General features: G+C 40.0%; 1 protein-coding gene across 6 annotated transcripts in view; it reads right to left on the bottom strand.

The window, feature by feature from the left end:
• Tfdp2 (transcription factor Dp-2) overlaps window positions 1-23,162 on the bottom strand; it is a 133,936-nt gene that overhangs the window by 104,342 nt on the left and 6,432 nt on the right. For 5 of the 6 annotated variants that reach the window (XM_032909989.1, XM_032909994.1, XM_032909992.1 and 2 more), the window contains exon 3: window positions 14,273-14,401. The gene's annotated coding sequence lies outside the window, so the exon portion shown is untranslated. Of the gene's footprint in view, window positions 1-14,272; window positions 14,402-17,471; window positions 17,604-23,162 lie in introns of those variants that run through there. The other variant, XM_032909990.1, reaches the window with a different exon arrangement.

The following is a 23,162-nucleotide window of genomic DNA, read 5'->3' as shown; positions in this document are numbered from 1 at the left end:
AGTATTTTTAAATACATGAAAAGTCAATTCAACACAACTTAGCAGTGGAAAATGAAGACAAACATTTAGCACATGCACATCTGAAATGTTAGTAGACTACAAGCAGAATTCTGAGTATCATAGTCTCATCACAATAAGCAAAAAGACTTTAGAACAACATACTTATATTTGGTAACTTTTTAAAATGTATGTATTATGTATAGTGTTCTGCCTGTATGCATGCCCACATGCCAGAAAAGAGCACCAGATCTCATTATAGATGGTTATGAGCAACCATGTGGTTGCTGGGAATTGAACTCAGAACCTCTGGAAGAGCAGCCAGTGCTCTTAAAGTCTGAGCCATCTCTCCAGCCCCTTGTGTTTTAGTAATTTTGAAAAGTTATAATGTAAAATATATTTGTAGTAGAGAACATTTAACTTCACTGTTTGAGAAAGAATTTCAATTTCTTCCTTCTGGACTGTCTAGAATTCATTTTGTAGCTTGTGCTGATCTCAAACTTGTCTATCCCTATTAAATGCTATAAGTGCTAGGATTATTTGCAAAAGCACTACAGTCAGCTTAATTTTACTCTTAATGTAGAATAAGACATAAAAATTCATTTTTTAAAGACAAGGTTGTGGAGCTAAACACTTTTAACTTTTAGAGTTAAAAGCACTGGCTTCCCTTCCAAAGGATCTGGGTTCAATCCCCAGCACCCACGTAGTAGCTCATAGCAGTCTGTAATTCTAGTTGCAGGGGATCTAGTGTCCTCTTCTGGCCTCTGTGGGCAGAAGTATAAACATACAGAGGCAAAACAGCCATACACATTAGACAAATGGATGGGCAGGTGGGTGGACAGATGGACAGATGGACAGACATATATATATATATATATATATATATATATATATATATATATATATATATATATAGGCGGACAGACAAAAAAGTCACAGAGCTAAGGACGAAGCTCAGTGGGAGTAGCATACTAGCATACTTGCATGTACAAAGCCCAGTGTTTCAGTCCCTGAACCACACACATATAAGATAAAAAGTGTCCCAAAATGGGATAATTTAAGCCACAAAAACATCAATCCTGGATTACAACCTAAACTATAAATCTATGTGTAAAAGTCCATAGTGGGGGAGGGCAGGGTGAGGAGGATGTTTACCTGGAAACCAGGAAAGGTAATAACAATTGTAATGTAAATAAGAAATACCCAATTTAATAAAGATGGAGGAAAAAAAGTAAAAATAAAAAAATAAGTCCATAGTGATAAAAATAATCTGAATAAGTGAAAAACAAGACAATCCTTTATGCCTGTAATTACCTCTGTGACCGCAAGCATAGTACCTTATCTCTAAAACTCAGATCCCCCCTTTAATTATTTTCACTTGATCTTGCTTATAGATCACCTGTATGTTCAAAAAAGGAGTTTGTTGGTGTCCCAAGACAAAACTCATTACCATTGCTATGCATGCATGCATTAAACTATCTAATCAAGGTCTGAAAGAACATGTCTTCTTGGGTTAGTAGAAAGATAGGGACAGAAATATTCTCCTGTGGCACCAGGAGACTGGCTTTGCTTCCTCTCTCTGAATGAGAACGTAACCTTGCTGATATTACATTGGTTTCAGATACAGATAAGCCTGATACAGATAAATTCTTTTTTTAAAGATTTATTTATTATATATTAACATATATAATTATATATATACATACATACATACATACATACACACACACTATAGCTGTCTTCAGACACACCAGAGAGGGCATCTGATCTCATTACAGATGGTTGTAAGCCACCATGTGGTTACTGGGATTTGAACTCAGGACCTTTGGAAGAACAGTCAGTGCTCTTAACCACTGAGCCATCTCTCCAGCCCCAGATAAATTCTTAAATGAAAGCAGCATACATGACATTCTTCTAAATGGTACTGTACTCTGTGACTACAATATGATAAAGGGACAAACAGATTTTTAAACTTTTTAATTTTTGGTCAGTCAAGATGGTTCAACAGGCCTACGACCTGAGTTGGTAGGAGAAAAACCAACTTCCCAAACCTGTCCTCTAATTCCCATCCATATACCATAGCAGATGCACACATATAAACATCAAATAAGTAAATGTAACATAGCTTCAAGATGGCTCATTGTGTAAAGGTGTTCACTGCCAAGCCAGACAACCTGAGTTCAAGCCACAAAATGCATATAGTGCAAGCAGAGAAACAATTCCAACAAGCTGTCCTCTGTCCTCAGCACACTTGTCCACACACACACTCACATACACACACACACACACACACACACACACACACACCCATAAACATGAGCACACAAATGCACACAAGTTCACATGCACATAAAGCTAATGTAATAAAAGTAAGTACTAACCCTGTCTTAAGGTTGAGGGCTCACATATGCTAGGATAACATTCTCTTGCTGAGTGACACTCTGCTTAACACCATGCCTTTCCTCTTGAAGGGGGGGGGGAGATATCTCTACACAGCCCTGGCTGTCCTGGAACTCACAGAGATCCTCCTGCCTCTGCCTCCCAACTACTGGGACTAAAGATGTGCACTACCACATCCAGCCTGTACACTGCTAAAAAAGAGACTGAATTATTTCTATGTTCATTTCTTATGTTTTAATTTATTTTTTTAAAAAATCCAGATTTATATAAACTTTTACACAAATCCTACAATGACAAACCTGGATAATATTATAATATTATAAACAAATAGTAATACCACATGTGTGCACTGAAATGATGCAAAATGTTATTTTAGCTTTACTAATTCATGTATTTATTAAACAAATTACTCCTGATCATCAGGTACGTATCAAACACTGAATAGCAAAGATGAGCATTAAATGGCAAACATTAAAGGTGCCATGGGAAACAGTGACATTGTCTATGCCTTCATGGTGCTTACATTTTAACTATGAAAACACCCATTTACAAGTGAACTTCACAATCAACCACTTAGTGACAATTAATACAACTGCTAAAGTACACATAAAAGATAAAGAGAACATGGTGGTTTTGTAGAAGACTTAAATTTGAGTTTGAACAAAGCATCAAAATAACAAAACACAGATATGCACTAAGAAAACAAAATCCCAGCAAATGCTGGCTGAGAGAAAAGGGTACACTACAGCCAAGGGTACCAGTACAGGGGGAATATCAGAGGAAGAAAATAGAGAAAGTTCAAGGAAGTATATTCTTAAAACAAAGGGGGTAGGTGCAGGGAGACAGGTTAGAAACCTGGTCATAACGGAACGATGTCCCTTTTCAGATTAGTGGAAGCAGAACAAAGGTTTTAGATAAACAGCTATAATATCTGAACCAGAAATCCAGGTTTCCAAAAGTCTAAAACTTATCTGCATCCTAACTATTTAAAATTTTACTACATTTGTGTATGTACTTATTTAGTGTATGCTGGAGGGCAGACAGGATGCACGGACACAGCCCTTATGTGGAGGTCAGAACACTGCCTTCAGGAGACAGGTTTTTCCTTCTGGTTTATGAGTCCCAGGAATCAGCTCAGGTCATCAGGCTTGACTGTCAGTGCCTCTACCTACTAAGCTATATTGCCAGTCCTGCATTATAATTCCCTCAAACATAGCCATATCAATTATATTTGGGTTTCTGTTATTTTATTTGGAGCCAGGATATTGCTATACAACACAGGCTGGCATGAAACCCTCCAATCTTACTGTCCCCAACTTCCTCCTGCCTCTGTCTCCCAAGGGCTAAGATTACAGTCGTATCACTATACTCCGCTACTTTCTTATTTGTTTTTGCCTCCTGATTTTCTTTTAAAAAGCAAGCAAACAAAGACAGTGCCATACAGAACCTAGGCTGATTATATAACCAAGGTTTAAACCAAGCTTAAACTCCTGATCCTCCTACGTTCAATTCCCAAATGCTAGGATTACAGACTTGTGCTATCAGTGCTAGAGATGGAACCAAGTGCTTCCTGTATGTTAGACAAAGCAACTATTAACTATCCACTTCACATAAGAGCACTGAACACCCTTACACTTCACCATATAAATTCCCTAAAGTAAAATCCTCTCTCGGTCTCTGGAAAACTGGGTATGTTGCTAAATCCTTAATGGCATCTTCATTCCAATACATGTGATTTTAACAGAGTATCAATATTCTTACCTAATGATAAAAGCTTAGGAAAACGCACATACAGAACATGATTATATATAAAAAGGTATATAAGCAAGTAATACTTTCATTGCCAATGTGACTCAAGATGAGTCACAGAACGAGTATACATTCCTAAGTATAATTCTAACACTTGACAGCAGTGGTTCTCAGCTTGTGGGTCATATATTAGATTTCTGGCATAGCAGATATTAACATTATGACTCATAACAGTAGCAAAATTTACAGCTCTGAAGTAGCAATGAGAATTATTTTATAGTTGGGGGTTACCAAAACTGGAGGAATTGTATTAAAAAATCACAGCATTAGGAAAATTGTGAGCCATGGCTCAAGAGACTGAGATCAGATGACCTCAAATTTGAGAAAAGCCTAGACTGCATATATCAAGAGTCTGTTTAAAAGAAAAAGAGAAGGTGGGTTGGTGGTACAAACCTAGCACTCATGAGATTCAGCCACAATTAGAAGACTCCCTAGGCTACATAGAGTGTTTCAAGCCAGACAGGGAGACATAGTAAGACCCTATTTCAAAAAAGAAATTTCCATAACACATTCACTTTCAAAAATAAATTAAAGAGCTTATACATGCTCATATTTAACCAATAAATCCAAACACCACACACACACACACACACACACACACACACAACACCACACACACACACACATACACAAAGTAAACTTCCTACAAACGTTGTCCCCTTACCTCATCTACAATTCTCACCACTAGATGAGTAGAATAAACAAAAACTTACTAAAATATATTTATGTTTTGGATTGTATATATTCTGAAAAAATGACTAAGTTATTGGTACCTGAAAAGTCTGTTCATAAATATCTAAATCTACCTATGTATCTATCCACACTGTAAAGATGATTCAGCAGTTTAAAACATTGCCTGCTCTTGCAGAGGACATGGGTTCAACTCCTAGGAGCCACAGGGCAGGTCAGACATTTGTAACTCCAGCTCCTAGGAATCTGTTGCCATCTTCTGGCGTCCATCTTCCGGCAGCAGGCATGCATGTGCCATACATACATGTATGCATACCCTTATGCACATAAAATGAAATAAATTAAAAATATAAAAGGCTGGGGAGATGGCCTGGTAGTTAAGAGCATTCACTGTCTGCTCTTCAAGAGGTCCTGAGTTTGATTCCCAACAACTACATGGTGACTCACAACCATCCATACTGATGCCCTCTTCAAGTATGCAAGTATACATGCAGATAGAGCACTCATATATATAAATCTTTATATATGCATATTTGTGTTATGTATGTGTATATATATGTATATAGAGAGAAATACGTATGAATATATGCATCTTTATTACTTTTAGCATTTGTTTTTTGCTTTTGCTTTTTCCTTTATCTTTTTTATTAGATATATTTCTTTACTTACATTCCAAAGGTTATTCCTTCCTGGTTTCCTGTCCATAAGTCCCCATTCCCTCCCCTTCCCATCCCCCATATGGGTATTGCCCCAATATACCCTTATTGCCCACCCCCCATATTCCTCTGCACTTGGGGACCAACCTTGGCAGAACCAAGGGCTTCCCCTTCCCCTGGTGCTCAAACAAGGCTATTCTCTGCTACATATGCAGTTGGAGCCCTGGGTCAGTCCATGTATAGTCTTTCAGTAGTGGTTTAATCCCTGGAAGCTCTGGTTGGTTGGCATTGTTGTTTTTATGGGGTTGCAAGCTCCTTCAAGTCTTTCAAGACTTCCTCTAATTCCCCCCAAGGGGGTCCTATTCTCAGTTCAGTGGTTTGCTGCTAGCATTGACCTCTGTATTGGACATGCTCTGGATGTGTCTCTCAGGAGAGATCTATATCTGGTCCCTTTCAGCATGCGTTTTCTAGCTTCATCAATCTTATCTAGTTTTGGTGGCTGTATATATATGGGCCACATGTGGGTCAGGCTCTGAATGGCCATTCCTTGAGTCGCTGCTCTAAATTTTGCTTCCATATCCCCTCCTATGGATATTTCCCCCCTTTTAAGAAGCAGTGGGAGCATCTGCATTTTGGTCATCCTTCTTGGGCTTCCTGTGGTCTGTGGATTACATAATCTTGGGTAATTCGAGCATTTGGGCTACTATCTACTTATCAATGAGTGCATACCAAGTGTGTTTTTCTGTGATTGAGTAACCCCACTCAGGACGATATTTTCTAGTTCATTCCATTTGCCTATGAATTTCATGAAATCATTGTTTTTGATAGCTGAGTAGTACTCCACTGTGTAGATGTACCACATTTTTTTAATCCATTCCTCTGCTGAAGGGCATCTGGGTTCTTTCCAGCTTCTGGCTATTATAAATAGGGCTGCTATGAACATAGTGGAGCACGTGTCTTTGTTATATGTTGGAGCATCCTTTCGGTATATGCCCAAGAGAGGTATAGCTGGGTCCTCAGGTAGTTCAATGTCCAATTTTCTGAGGAACCTCCAGACTGATTTCCAGAATGGTTGTACCAGTTTGCAATCACACCAACAATGGAGGAGTGTTCCTCTTTCTCCACATCTTCACCAGCATCTGCTGTCACCTGAGTTTTTTATCTTAGCCATTCTGACTGGTGTAAGATGGAATCTCGAGGTTGTTTTGATTTGCATTTCCCTGATGACTAAGGATGTTGAACATTTCTTTAGGTGCTTTTTGGCCATTCGATAATCCTCGGCTGAGAATGTTTTGTTTAGCTCTGTACCCAATTTTTTAATAGGGTTATTTGGCTCTCTGGAGTCTACCTTCTTGAGTTCTTTGTATATTTTGGATATTAGTCCTCTATCAGATATAGGATTGGTAAAGATCTTTTCCCAATCTGTTGGTTGCCATTTTATCCTAATGACAGTGTCTTTTGCTTTACAAAAGCTTTGCAGTTGGGGTTGGGGATTTAGCTCAGTGGTAGAGCGCTTGCCTAGGAAGCGCAAGGCCCTGGGTTCGGTCCCCAGCTCCGAAAAAAAGAATCAAAAAAAAAAAAAAAAAAAGCTTTGCAGTTTTATGAGGTCCCATTTGTCAATTCTTGATCTTAGAGCATGAGCCATTGGTGTTTTGTTCAGGAAAATTTCCCCAGTGCCCATGTGTTTGAGACTCTTTCCCACTTTCTTCTATTAGTTTGAGTGTATCTGGTTTGATGTGGAGGTCTTTGATCCACTTGGACTTAAGCTTTGTAAATGGTGATAAGAATGGATTGATTTGCATTCTTCTACATGCTGACCTCCGGTTGAACCAACACCATTTGTTGAAAATGCTTTCTTCCATTGGATGGTTTTAGCTCCTTTGTCAAAGATCAAGTGACTATAGGTGTGTGGGTTCTTCAATTCTATTCCAATAGTCTATCTGCCTGTCTCTGTACCAATACCATACAGTTTTTATGACTATTGCTCTGTAATACTACTTGAAGTCAGGGATGGTGATTCCCCCAGAAGTTCTTTTACTGTTGAGGATAGTTTTCGCTATCCTGTGTTTTTTGTTATTCCAAATGAAGTTGAAAATTGTTCTTTCTATGTCTATAAAGAATTGAGTAGGAATTTTGATGGGGATTACATTGAATCTGTAGATTGCTTTTGGCAAAATGGCCATCTTTACTATATTAATCCTGCCAATCCATGAGCATGGAAGACCTTTTCATCTTCTGAGATCTTCCTCAATTTCTTTCCTCAGAGACTTGAAGTTCTTGTCATACAGGTCTTTGACTTGCTTCGTTAAAGTCACACCAAGATATTTTATATTATTTGGGACTATTGTGAAGGGTGTCATTTCCTTAATTTCTTTCTCAGCCTGTTTATCCTTTGAGTAGAGGAAGGCTACTGATTTGTTTGAGTTAATTTTATACCCCGACATTTTGCTGAAGTTGTTTATTAGGTTAAGTAGTTCTCTGGTGGAACTTTTGGGGTCACTTAAGTACACTATCAAATAGTGATATCTTGACTTCTTCCCTTTCAATTTGTATCCCTTTGACCTCCTTTTGCTGTCTGATTGCTCTGGCTAGGACTTCGAGTACTATTTTGAATAAGTAGGGAAAGAGTGGGCAGTCTTGTCTAGTCCCTGATTTTAGTGGGATTGCTTCAAGTTTCTCTCCATTTAGTTTGATGTTAGCTACTGGTTTGCTGTATATTGCTTTTACTATGTTTAGATAGGGGCCTTGAATTCCTGATTTTTCTAGGACTTTTATCATGAAGAGGTGTTGAATTTGGTCAAATGCTTTCTCAGCATCTAATGAAATGAACATTATCTTTGAGTTTGTTTATATAGTGGATTATATTGATGGATTTTTGTATATTAAACCATCCCTGTATCCCTGGGATGAAGCCTACTTGATCATGATGGATGATCATTTTGATGTGTTCTTGGATTCGGTTTGCAAGAATTATATTGAGTATTTTTGTGTCAATATTCATAAGGGAAATTGGTCTGAAGTTCTCTTTCTTTGTTGGGTCTTTGTGTGGTTTTGGTTTAAGAGTAATTGTGGCTTCATAGAAGGAATTTGGTAGTGCTCTGTCTGTTTCAATTTTGTGGAATAGTTTGAATAGTATTGGTATGAGGTCTTCTATGAAGGTCTGATAGAATTTTGCACCGAATCCATCTGTACCTGGGCTCTTTTTGGTTGGGAGACTTTTAATAACTGCTTCTATTTCTTTAGGAGTTATGGGGTTATTTAGATGGTTTATTTGTTCCTGATTAAACTTTGGTACCTGTTATCTGTCTAGAAAAGTGTCCATTTCATCCAGATTTTCCAGTTTTATTGAATATAGGCTTTTGTAATAGGATCTGATGATTTTTTAATTTCTTCAGATTCTGTTGTTATGTCTTCCTTTTCATTTCTGATTTTGTTAATTTGGATACACTCTCTGTGACCTCTGGTTAGTCTGGCTAAGGTTTAATCTATCTTGTTGATTTTCTCAAAGAACCAGCTCCTGGTTTTGTTGATTCTTTGTATAGTCCTTTTCGTTTCTACTTGGTTGATTTCAGCTCTGAGTTTGATTATTTCCTGCCTTCTACTCCTCTTGGGTTTATTTATTTCTTTTTGTTCTAGAGCTTTTAGGTATGCTGTCAAGCTGGTGACATATGCTCTCTCCTGTTTCTTTCTGCAGGCACTCAGAGCTATGAGTTTTCCTCTTAGCACAGCTTTCCTTGTGTCCCATAAATTTGGGAATGTTGTTTCTTCATATTCATTAAATTCTAAGAAGTCTTTAATTTCTCTCTTTATTTCTTCCTTGACCAGGTTATCGTTGAGTAGAGCATTGTTCAACTTCCATGTATACGTGGACTTTCTGTCATTATTGTTGTTATTGAAGACCAGTCTTAGTGTGTGGTGATCTGATAGGATGCATGGGATTATTTCTATCTTCCTGTATCCATTGAGGCCTGTTTTGTGACCGATTATATGGTCAATTTTGGAGAAGGTTCCATGAGGTGCTGAGAAGAAGGTATATCCTTTTGTTTCAGGATGGATTGTTCTATAAATATCTGTTAAATCCATTTGGTTCATAACTTCTGTTCGTTTCTCTACGTCTCTATTTAATTTCTGTTTCCATGATCTGTCCATTGATGAGAGTGGGGTATTGAAATCTCCTACTATTATGGTGTGAGGTGCAATGTGTGCTTTGAGCTTCAGTAAGGTTTCTTTTATGAATGTAGGTGTCCTTGCATTTGGAGCACAGATATTTAGGATTGAGAGTTCATCTTGGTGGATTTTTCCTTTGATGAATATGAAGTGTTCTTCCTTATCTTTCTTAATGACTTTTGGTTGAAAGTCAATTTTATTTGATATCCAACTTGTTTCTTCAGGCCATTTGCTTGGAAAGTTGTTTTTCAGCCATTTACTCTGAGGTAGTGTCTGTCTTTGTCTCTGAGGTGTGTTTTCCCACATGCAGCAAAATGCTGAGTCCTCTTTATGTATCCCATCTGTTAGTCTATGTCTTTTTATTGGGGAATTGAGTCTGTTGATGTTGAGAGATATTAAGGAATAGTGATTGTCGCTTCCTGCTATTTTCGTTGTTAGAGGTGAAATTATGTTTGTTTGTCTCTCTTTTGGTTTCATTGCAAGGAAATTATATTCTTGCTTTCTGTATGGTGTAGTTTCTCTCCTTGTGTTGGAGTTTTCCATCTATTATCCTTTGTAGGTCTGGATTTGTAGAAAGATATTGTGTAAATTTGGTTTTGCCATGGAATATCTTGGTTCCTTCATCTATGTTGATTGAAAGTTTTGCTGGATACAGTAACTTCGGCTGGCATTTGTGTTCTCTTAGGGTCTGTATGACATCTGTCCAGGATCTTCTGGCTTTCATAGTCTCTGGTGAGAAGTCTGATGTAATTCTGGTGTCTCTGGTGCAAGTCTGCTTTTATATGTCACTTGACCTTTTCCCCTTACTGCTTTTAATATTCTTTCTTTGTTTTGTGCATTTGGTGTTTTAACTATTATGTGACGGGAGGAACTTCTCTTCTGGTCCAATCTATTTGGAGTTCTGTAGGTTTCCTGTATGTTTATGGGCATCTCTTTCTTTAGGTTAGGGAAGTTTTCTTCTATAATTTTGCTGAATATATTTACTGGCCCTTTAAGATGGGCATCTTCACTTTCTTCTATACCTATTAGCCTTAGGTTTGATCTTCTCATTGTGTCCTAGATTTCCTGTATGTTTTGGGCTAGGAGCTTTTTGTGTTTTACATTATCTTTGACAGTTGTGTCAATGTTTTCTATGGAATCTTCTGCCCCTGAGATTCTCTCTTCTATCTCTTGTATTCTGTTGGTGATGCTTGTATCTACGGCTCCTTGTCTCTTCCTTTGCTTTTCTATAGTCAGGGGTTGTCTCCCTTTGTGCGTTCTTCATTGTTTCTATTTCCATTTTCAATTCCTTCACCTGTTTGGTTGTGTTTTCCTGTAATGCTTTCAAGGATTTTTGTGTTTCCTCTCGAAGGGCTTCTACTTGTTTACTTGTATTTTCCTGCATTTCTCTAAGGGAGTTCTTTATGTCTTTCTTAAAGTCCTCCATCATTATCAAAAAATGTGACTTTAAATCTAAATCTTGCTTTTCTCATGCGTTTGGATTTCCGGTACTTTCTTTGGTGGGAGTACTAGGCTCTGATGATGCCAAGTAGTCTTGGTTTCTGTTGCTTAGTTTCCTCTGCTTGCCTTTAGCCATTGGGCTGTTTCTGGTGTTTCCTTGTCTTGCTGTTTCTGAGAGTGACCTGACCCTGCTGTAGGCCTCTGTGTCAGCACTCCTATAGAACTGTTTTCCTGTTTTCTTTCAGCCTTTCCTGAGTACAGGTGCTCTGATTTCAGGTGTGTCGGCACTTCTTGAGACTGTCTTCCAGCTCTAAGCACGGGCAGGAATCAAAGGGTCCTGCCCCTGATTGCTCATGTAGGTCCTTACACCCTGCGGGCACAGTTGGCACTATGCAATTCCCTCTTGGGTCTGGACTGTGGGAAGAAGGTATTCTCTGACTTCTCAAGTATCCACACTTCTGATGTTCCAGCTCTCTCCCCCATGGGATTTAGGTGCAGGGAGCTGTTTGGCCGGTTCAGTTCGGTCCTGGGCGCAGACCAGAACTGCAGGTACCAGTGGCTGTCTGATCCTATATCTGTGTCCAGAGGCACTGTGTAGTTTCCCCTTAGACCAGGGATGTGGGCCGAGGTGTGCAGAGGTGGCAGTTTGTCCTGTGGCCTCGGGATGTCTACACTCCTGGGTGGTCTGCTCTTTTCCCCACGGGATTTGGGTGCAGAGAACTCACTTTTAGCATTTTTAAATGATATCCTACTACATTTTTTCCCTCATTTAACATACAATCTATCAATAGCACTAGCTCTTTTTGTAGTGACAGTTTTGTAGCTAGGGCATAGTTATAGCTATACAAATCTGCATGTAACGATATACCATAAAGTTATATATAAAATCATAAAGCATAAGTACATGGAAAACCTGTAAAATTCATAGTACAGCTAATCATATTATATCAAATTCAATTTCCTGGATTTGATAATCTACTGTAGTAAATCATATTTGTTATCACCAGAGGGAAGATGAGCGATGGGTATGTGGAACCTCTCTGTAGTAGTGTGCAACAACTACTTGAGTCTATTGCCACATTTTAAAATAAAAAGGGTTAGAGTTGATAGCTCAGTGAAGATCTGAGTTCAAATCCCTAGAACCAATGTAAAGCCACGCACATAGCACATGTTTATAATCTTAGTGGTTCTTCAGTGAGATGGGAGGCAGAGATAAGAGGATCACAGCAGCACTCCAGCCAGATGGTCTGCTTTACAAAGCAGTGAAAAAACAAAGAAATCTGATGTCAAACAAAGTAATGGAGGACAGACACCAGAGGCCATTCTCTGACCTCTACACACATCACATCCAAACATACATCATACACACTCACATGCATACACATTACACACAAACACACATGCAATAAAAATCAGGTATGGTGGCACAGGCCTGTAACCTCAGAACTTTGGAAACTAATCTTGGAGACTCACAAGTTCAAAGCCAGCCTGAGCTACACAGTGAAACCCTGTCTCAAGAGAAAAACAAATGGAGACAGAAAATGTGTACATGTAACTCTTTATTTGTTACTGTACTATCAAGGCAAAAGAGAGAAGTCAAATGATATAAAACAAATAAACAATACAAACCAAACCGGACAGTGAAATGCCATTTGCCAGCACCTTCTTGACTTCCCTGTTTCCCACCCACCCCATTACTTCTCTGCAGAAACATTCATCATCCTGGTCTTCCTGTTCCTTACATATTTGCCTGAGGTTTCTCCTGTTCTTTCTTTTCAAGCCAGGGTCTCTTATGTAGCCCTGGCTGTCCTAAAACTTGCTGCCTAGAACTCAAAGAAATACACCCACCTCTGCCCCACTAAGTGCCACTTGCCTGGTTTGCTCAGGCTTCTTTAACAAACACACAAATAAATAAGATAAATTAGTATGCTTTTGCATTTTTAAGGGGCCTGAGGATCACATCAAAGCCAAGTATGTAGCTCTGATAGTAGAATATTTATCTGACATATACAAAATGCTGCGTTCATTCCCCCCCACTGTTAAGTCAGATGTGGTAGCACATACCTATAATCTTGATACTTAGGAGATAGGAGCAGGAAGTTCAGAAGTTCAAGGTTATCTCTGGCTATAGAATTAAGGCCATTCTGGGATATATAAAACCCTGTCTTAAAGTAAAATTGTGATGCTTATGAACCATTATAATGACCAGTATGGTCAAATATCCCCAAAGGTTCAACAGTGGTACTTACTCACATCTTTGGCGCTAACCAACGGTCCACTTGATAGGAGGTGCTATGTGCCTAGTCCTATACACCTGGCCAACTCCCCGTAGTTGGTAAGGAACATGGAACCCAAAGAACCTACTCCTGCCACGTTCCCAAACAAATATAATTTCTAACTGCATTATTATTTATCCTCATCTGAGCACTAACCCACAGAAAAGAGCACCTCTGATCCCGTATCAAAGAAGCTTCGTTTTACAGGAGTCACAAATAGAAATATACACCTGGTCGAAATGCAGAGAACAACTATCTATGGGGGTCCGGACTCAATGGATACATCTACAACACAACTCCTACACCTAAGGTCAGGGAACAGGAGGCAGGATTGTAAAAACCAGAGGAACAGGATGTCAACTGTGTGAGATCTTGTCTTCTATACATGATAGGGAAGCTGCTCTTACGAAATCTCTACACTATGATTGCTTCAACAAAACTCACATAATGATACCACCAGACAGGACAATGAGGATGGAGAAAAATCTCACAAGACCCCCTAAGGACAGCTGCAGGAAATTAATGACAGCTGAGAAAGAGAGAATCCTTCTTCACAGGGATGAGCTGCCCCTACTTGGTTATCCAATACCAAATGGTCACCCTTAAAAGCATACAAAAAATAATACTAAATGACTCCGCAAGTTGCATTTATATATTAATTCACACACACACACACACACACACACACACACACACACATGCACGCACGCACGCATGCACACATACACTCACTCACTCATACACACACACATTATGTTGGGTAGACCTTTTTTGTTTTTTGTTTTTTTTTTCTTTAATCAACTTGAGATAAGCTAGAGACATCTGAGAAGAGAATACCTCAACTGAGAAAATGCTTCAATCAGACTGGCCTGTAGGCAAGCCTGTGGGACATTTTCTTGATTGATGGATGATTGATGTGGCAGGGCCCACCCCACTGTGAGCTGTGGCATCTCTAGGCAACTGGACCTATGGTGAATAAGAAGGCAAAGTGATCAAACCAAATGGAACAAGGCAGTAAGCAGCGCTCCACAGCCTCTGCTTCAGTTCCTGCCTCCAGGTTCCTGTCTTGAACTCCTGCCCTGACAGCCCTCCATAATGAACTACAACTTAACCTGAAATAAACTCTGTCCTTCCCAAGTTGCTTGTTTGGCCATGGTACTTATCATGGGAACAGAAACCTAACTAGCAAATACATACAGATACATAGACACAAACTAGACAAAAGGGGGCCATCAATTGAGAGTGGGGGGGGAACATGAGAGAAATTGGAGTGGGAAAAACTGGAGTGAGGAGAAGGAGTAGGGAAATTATACAAATACGGTATCCATGTCTTTTTATATACTGATTTTATTTTTCACTGCTTTATCTTAGTTACCCTCCAAAACTTAATGGTAAGACCCTATTTCTGTAAACACTAAATACTTGAGTCATAAAACATAAAGAAAATGAAGCTGGTACTACCTTGGAAGCTTCATCCCTATGGGCTAAATTTCATAATGCTAGAAGGTGCTATATATGCTACCAAAACAAACAACAAACAAACAACCCCTACACCCAAAACCCAGTCTTACCCCAGCTGTGAACCCAAGTAAACTACATAAGTACTGCCCTGGAAAGATAGACATGCCCACTGCTACAATACAGGTGTCAATGACTAGACTTAAGGCCTACAAGACAGAACCCCTATTTGACATCATTATAGAGCCAAAAATCTGTGGCTAGATAGGTCCTTAGGTTCTGCTTAATGGACACAGTATTTAATGACTCAGTGACTTATTGCTATACATATAGATTAGTGTATCTCTCAACCCTCATTAGAGAAGCTGTTTCTCTCAACAGATAATAATTAAAACAGAGATTCACATCTGGTCAACACATAGAGACCCACATCTGGTTAGTAGAGATCCACATCTGTCAATACATACAGACCCACATCTGGTCAACAGAGACCCACATCTGTCAATACATAGAGACCTGTGTCTGATCAATACATAGAGACCCACATCTAGTCAATAGAGACCCACATCTGGTCAACGCACAGAGAATAAGAGAATAAGGAGAGGTTCAACTCTAAAAGGAACATCTATATCATCTGTGATGTGACACAATTCTTGGAGCAATGTGAACAAACACCTACTTGCCCCAGATAAGGAACTAACAACAAACCAAAGTGAGGATACCACCAAATTTCAACTTGATGAATCAATGAGTTTTATTGGGGTTACTTATGGAAACAGAAATGACTCCAAGACAGCTACATCACCATGAGCTCACCACAGCTCATGAAAGCAGGAAACCTGGAGTTCACTGTGCAACTTGCAAGCAGCTCGACAGGTTGGAGAATATCACTTTCAGGAGTCTGGCTGGTCTGAGTCTTCTAAGCAGCCCAGCCGCTCTGAGAGTATCTCTCAGCAGTCCTGACTGCTTATATAAGTGGGGGAGGAAGAACTTGCTGAATCTGGTCAGTGTCAGTGGCTTCATGAAACCTTTGGGTTGTTTACTTTCTGAGCTTAATGCACTTCCCTACAAGATGGAATATTTTACTTTCTTTTAGAACACCCTGTCTTAATTAGCTTCCCTCTAAGACAGAGGCTTTCTCTCCAAGGAACTGTTCTCTGCAAGGCTAATGGATCACAGAGGAAGAGGGGTTGACAAAGGACTGTAAGAACCGGAGGGTGAGATGAATGTAAGGAAACTGCTTTCCAGACACAGCAGGCCACTGCACATATGAAGTCACAGTGGTTCTCACAGAATTCAAGCCAGGCAAAATCCTATCAAGGAGAGGGACAGGCGGGCACAAAGTCCCGCCTTAGCTGAGCAGACATGGACAATGGATAGCTTCTTGGAGAAGGAGTTAGTTTTCTTTAAGGGCATGACCCTAGGCAGGCTGATCACTCCAGTGCAAGCCCCGCATCCCACTTTTGAAGCAGCGCAAACTGGACCTCATGCGTTTTTTAAAAGACAGAAAAGATGAATGGATTGGGAAGCAGAGGTGAATCTGGAAGGATCTGGGAGAAGAGGAGATAAATATGACCAACATGCACTGTGGGGCTGGGGGAAGAAAGTGTCCTATGATCCCAGCACTCAGAAGGTTCAAGCAGGAGGACTGCTGGGAGTTCTAGGCCAGCCTGAACTATAGTGTGAGACCCTGTCTCTAAACAAAAACCAAGAAAAAACAAGATTTGAAAATAGGGAAAAAAAAATCCTGAATCAGATATATAGACACCAAGAAGGAAAACAGACAAAATACTTCTAAAACAGAAAAGACATGAAACAAGAGATTATTAAAGAAACAGAGACAGCTATGAGGGCACAAACTTGTAATTCTAGCACCTGAGATGTAGTGGCAGGAGAGTTAGGACTGGTTACCAGCCTGGGTTACTTGAGACCCTGTCTCAGAAGGCAAAACAAAGAAAAAGTCATTAAACTAGATAGAAATGTAGAAACCAGTAAACACAAGGCTATTTCATATCTCACCACAGAGCAGAAAAAACTTACTCAACACTGCAACTCCCATCAGCTTCTAGAAAGAACAGTGACGATTAAACAAAGGAATAGGATGGTCCTCTTCCAAGAAACTAACACACAAGAAAGAACTGCAGTAGCTCAACTATGCTGCGGTAAGCCTTGGACCTAACAGCTTTTCATGGACAGAGTTCTGACCAGCTTTTACCACCTCACTCTCTATTCTCAACAAATGACCAAAGTTTTTTAACTGTGGAGGAAAAACTGTAACATGAAATAAAGAAATTAACAAAACAGGAAACAGTAAAATAATAAGCAAACTGTTTTGTATGGCCATAGGAACAAGAGTTAAACTGAGCTAGGTATGGTGGCACACTTGTATAGTTTCAGTACTCAGAAGGCTAAAACAGAACTGTCAGGTCAAGGGCAGTCTGGGCTACCTAAGAAATACTTAAAAAACAAAAAACCAGCCAGCCAAACAAACAAACAAACAAAAAACAGGCAAACAAAAGGATAAACTGTATTCAACAAAAACATAATTTTGTTCGAGATGGCCGGGTCAGTAATTTACCTGTAATGAGTGAGCAGCACAGCGGGACAGATGGTGACCACTGAGTCCCTGACGCTTGCTCCCCAGCCAGCCCAGCCACACTGTTGTTTCCGGTTACGTGAGAGACCTTCTCTCAAAAGGTAAGGTAAAAGAAGTAAGGAAAAAGACACCAAATGTCAACTTCTAGCCTCTATAAGCATGTACTCACGCACGTACAGGCATGAACACATGAATACATACACACACTGCACACACACATACATACTCACATACATAGATATATCTGACAAAGGATTAATACACAGAATACATAAAGGATTCTTAAAACTATACCCCAGTAAGAAAGCCCAATTTCAAAACGGGCAAGGATACCTGCAGTCTCAGCTACTGATAGGACGCTGAGGTGAAAGGACCTCTTGAGCCTATAAGTCAGGGACTAGGCAACACAGCCAAATCCACCTCATGGGAGGATGGTAAAATGCAAAGGACTCAGACAGAAAATATACACGATATAAAAAGGCCCAATAAGAACATGAAAAACTGCTCGCTACCACTGTTCATTAACAAAATACAAACCAAAACCACAGTGAGATACCAACTCACACCCAACAGAATGATCAGACCTTGTGCATATATGCAGACACATGTAACCATGTCCTGCTTCAACGTGGACTTGAACATTCACGTCCAAAGTAGCACTAATCACAATAGTTAAGGTCTAGGAAAAAACCTAAGTATCTATTGAAAGACGAATTTATAATCACAGTGGAAAAGAAAGCTTTAAAAAGGAATGAAATTCTCATATATACTATAATAACACTAATGAAGCCTAAGGACATTATCACAAGTGAAAAGACCCAGACACTGAAAGATAAGCATTTTATGACATAATGAGGTAACTAGAGAAGCTGACTCATTAAATAAAATGTTACTGTCCGGCCTTGGGGAAAATAGAAATGGGAACTATTATGCTACAAAGTTTCAATGTGAAAGATAAGACCTACTGGAGACAGGTGGTGGTTGGTGGCACAACAGAACCAACAAACCTGAAAACACTAACTAGGGGTTTGCTTATTTGTTTGTTTTGAAACAGTTTCTGTGTGGCTCTGGCGTCCTGGAACTCAATTCTGTAGACCAGGCTGGCCTCCCACTCAGAGATCTGCCTACCTCTGCCTCCTGAGTGCTGGGGTTAAAGGCACGCACCACCAGCAGCTGGTTAAACTGTGTTCTTAAAAACAGTTGAGACAGTAAATGTATGTTATATGTATTTTGTTACAAAAAAAAATGGAGGACTAGGTTAATATCTCAACAGTAAAGTGATGGCCTGGGATAGCATGGGAAGAGCCCTGAGTTCAGTCCCTGGCATTGAGCAGGGGGTAAACCTTGGACCAAATAGCAGACAGAGAGAAAACAAAGGAATGCCACACTACACAAGATCTCTCCCTTTCTCTCTCTTTTTTTTTTCTTTCTTTTTTTTTTTCTTTTTTTTTCCGGAGCTTGGGACTGAACCCAGGGCCTTTTGCTCTACCACTGAGCTAAATCCCCAACCCTACACAAGATCTCTCAACAACGCTAGAAACCAAGTAACTCCCTCAAGGTACTCAGGAGGATTAGTATCAAACAATAATGTCAAATTCCTTTTCAAAATGTCAGTGAGGAACTGGAGAGATGGCTCAGTATTAAGATCACCTGCTGCTCTTGCAGAGGACCTGGGTTTGATTCCTAGCACCCACATTAGCTAGCTCACAACCACCTGTACCTCCAGCTCCAGGAGATCTGGTGCCCACTTCTGCCCTCTTCAGCACCTACACACACACGGGACATACAAACACAAAGACATATGCATATACACAAATAAAAATAAAATATTCAATTTTAAATAAAAAAGACTAACCATTACACTCTTGGTGGTTACACAGTCATATATAGATAAACAAAGACTATTCTGTGAACTGAAATGTTAGGGGAGTCTGATAAACAAGCATCATCACAGAGCTAATCAAACCTAGATGGTACAAACTAGACACTATGGTGATACCATGTGCACATGCAAGTCTATGAACGTGCACATGTGATCCAATCAACATATGTGACCAACCCAAAATCTGAGGCTGGGGGCAGCATAACAAGGCATACAGTTCTGCAGCATACTTTTTCTCATTAAGTAGATAAAGATACTCTTAAATGATGATGATGAAAAAGCATAATGCACCAAATAAACCAGTAACGTGACTTATTATCACTATCAAGTACTATGCATTATACACTATTATATGCACTATATTCTTTTATGACTAGTATTCTACCAATATATGAATAAGGTGCTAGACTGCATCGCCATAATATCCTTACAGGACCCCTATCATTATGAAACATTATGTAGCTCATGACTCTACTACAGCTATGTAAAACTGTTAACACTGAGGCTGGTGAGATGCCCATGTACAGAAGCACACATCTGTAACCCCAACACAGGCAGGGGAGAGGAGTGATGCAACAGCTGGATGACTGGGCTTGCTGCATGCATACACATGAAAACATACATGCACAGCATACACTCAAACCTGCTAACACTAGTGGAAAAGGAATAATGACCATCACAAATATTTTACATTACTTTTGTAACTTTCTTTTCTACTTTCTATGGCATAAAATTAGTTCAAAATGAAACACTAAGGGTGGGCTAGGGCTCAGTTAGTAGAATACTTGCCTCGCATGAATGAAGCTCTGATATCCATCCCCAGCACAACACAAAACCAAAACAAGTCCAAGCCTATAATCCCAGCACTCAGGAGGGGAAGGGAGAAGGATCAGAAGTTCAAGGTCCTCCTCAGCTATACAGTGAATTCAAGGAAAGCTTGAAATGTTGTCTCAAAAAAAAAAAAATTATTGGGGCTGAAGAGCGCTTCCTGTTCTTCCAAAGGACCCAAATTTGATTCCCAGCACTTACATCAAATGTCTCAGAACTGTCTGTAACTTCAACTCCAAGAGACACAACACCCTCTTCTGGCCTCATGAGGGTAAGTGCACACACACAGTACACACTCACACATGCATACTCACATAGAAATAAGAATAAAATGACACATTTTTATATATACATAAAGACATAGAGTACTATCCTTGCATGTGCAAAGCTCTGCTATTCCCAGCCCTGCAGAAGTGAGAAGGAGGGAGAGGAGGAGGGGGAAGAAGGAAAGAAAGAAAGAAGAGAAAAGGGAACAGGGGAAGGAGAGAAGAAAGAAGGAAGGATGAGAGGGATCAGGGTTATAACCAACAAAAACAGTAAAAAGAGGGAAGGATACAGATCTTACCGGTCCCTAAGTCAGTACAGTCTCCCCAGGGAAGAAAGGGCTCAGGACTAGACAGAGTGCTACAAGGGTGCTGGTAATTATCTGCTTCTGGTCTGAGACAGGTAGTTCTATTTATCGAAAATTCATCAACTGGTATGATTATTAAACACAGAATTTTTAAAAATATATCACATTCCCCCAAAATATTTTAATTTTTTAAAAAATAATTATGTATTTATTTTATGTATATGAGTACACTGTAGCTATCTTCAGACACACCAGAAGAGGGCGCCAGATCCCATTACAGATGGTTGCAAGCCACCATGTGGTTGCTGGGAATTGAACTCAGGATCTCTGGAAGAGCAGTCAGTAATCTTAACCACTGAGCCATCTCTCCAGCCCCAAAGTATTTTCATTTAAAATAAATTATTTATTTTTATTATATGTATATTCATGTTGTTTTGCCTGCATGTGTGTAATACCAGCAGAGGCCAGCAGAGAGCATCCAATCCCCTAACTAGAGTTGTTAGCCACTGTGTTGATGCTGGGACTTGAACCCTGGTCTTCTGAAAGAGCACAAGTGCTCTTAACCATCTTTTAAAAGGTTTTGACCTATTCTATGCATCTGAGTGTTGGCCAGCATGTGTGTATATACTATGTGCTTGCCTTTGCCTTTGGAGGCCAGAAGATGTCAAATCCCTGGGATGAGAATCGTAGGCAGCTGTGTGCTACCATGTTGATACTGAGAACTGAACCCGGGTCCTCTGCAGGTACTCTTAACCACTGAGGTGTTTCTCCAGCCTCCACTTCAAGTATTTTTAAGATGGTTTTGCCTCTAGGAGCAAAACTATGAGGAAGATTTAAAATTCTTTCAATTTAAAGTAGTCCAATACTAATAAAACAAGTCAAAAGGCAAACCGAGACCACTAGGCATAGCAGAGTCCTAAAAGTAAGCGTGGCCTATTACTCTCCTCATTTTGGACTCCAGATCACCTGTGTTTTTAAAGAAATACAGAAATGTACACAGGATAATCAAGAGCTAAGAATAAGAGTAGACAAGATAGAGTGCATAATTGGAGTGTTATCCAACGCTGAGAAGATTCAAATCTGTGACTACTGTGGCTAATTCTGCCAAACTGACAGGATTTAGAACACAGAGAAGCAAGGCCCTGGCTGTGTCTATGAAGAACTCTCTGGATAAGAGTAACTGGGGCAGGAAGACCCGTGGTAACCGTGAGCTGCACCATCCTCAGGACTGGGGACCCAGACTGCATAAAAGGTAGAAAGCTAGCTCTCTACCCCACTGCAGCTCCAACAGGACCAGCCGCTTCGAGCTCTTCTGCAGTGACTTCTCCACCATAGTAGACTGTGCCTCAAATAGTAAGTCAAAATAAACCCTTCCTGGGGTTGGAGACTTAGCTCAGTGGTAGAGTATTTGCCTAGCAAGCACAAGGCCCTGGGTTCAGTCCCCAGCTCCAAAAAGAAAAAACCCTTCCTGGAGCTGGAAATGTCCCAGTGGTTAAGAGGACTGCTGCTCTTCCAGAGGAAGGAAGGTCAGTACCCAGCACCCACATTAGATGGCTCGGAACTCCTAACTCCAGCTCCAGGAGAGCCAACACTTCTTTCTGTACAGGTGCCACGTTCACGTGGCAGAAGCACAAGCACATACATACACAGAAGAGTAAAACGAATCTTTTTAAAAAGAAACCTTTTCTTCTTTAAATGAGTTTTGTCAGATAGTTCATCACAACAATAAAAAAAAGGTAACTAAGACAGTGGGTATTACAACATACAAACTAGAGCTGGGCCTGGTGACTCACTCCTATAATCACTCAGGAGGAAGAGGTGGGCAGATCTCTGTGAGTTTGAGGCCAGCCTGTTCTATATAGGAAGTTCCAGGCCAGCTGGGGGTGCATAGTGACACTCTGTCTCAGAAAGAAAAGAAAGGAAGGAAGGAAGAAAGGAAGGAAGGAAGGAAGGAAGGAAGGAAGGAAGGAAGGAAGGAGGGAAGGAAGGATGGATAAAGAAAAAATGAAAGAAAAGAAAAAGGGCTGGTTCAGCGGTTAAGAGCACTGACTGCTCTTCCAGAGTCCTGAGTTCAAATCCCAGCAACCACATGGTGGCTCACAACCATCTGTAATGGGATCCGATGCCCTCTTCTGGTGTGTCTGAAGACAGTGGCAGTACAGTCATATACATTAAATAAATAAATAAATCTTTTTTTAAAAGGGAGTGAAGGAAGAAAGAAACGGAGAAAGAAGGCTTCTGATTTTACACATAAGTATTTCACTAAAAATAGGGTGGTTATTCAAAACAGATACAGATTATTTTAAATTCACCCAAGTGGCTACCAGTGTCACAGTAATGGGGTCGGGTGGGCAGGGAGGACCCATTACTATGTATGCCGACTGCTATAGGA

The sequence above is a fragment of the Rattus rattus genome, chromosome 8 (genome assembly GCF_011064425.1).
Source record: "Rattus rattus isolate New Zealand chromosome 8, Rrattus_CSIRO_v1, whole genome shotgun sequence".
Lineage (NCBI taxonomy): Eukaryota > Metazoa > Chordata > Mammalia > Rodentia > Muridae > Rattus > Rattus rattus.
This window is presented reverse-complemented; position numbering and strand designations above follow the sequence as displayed.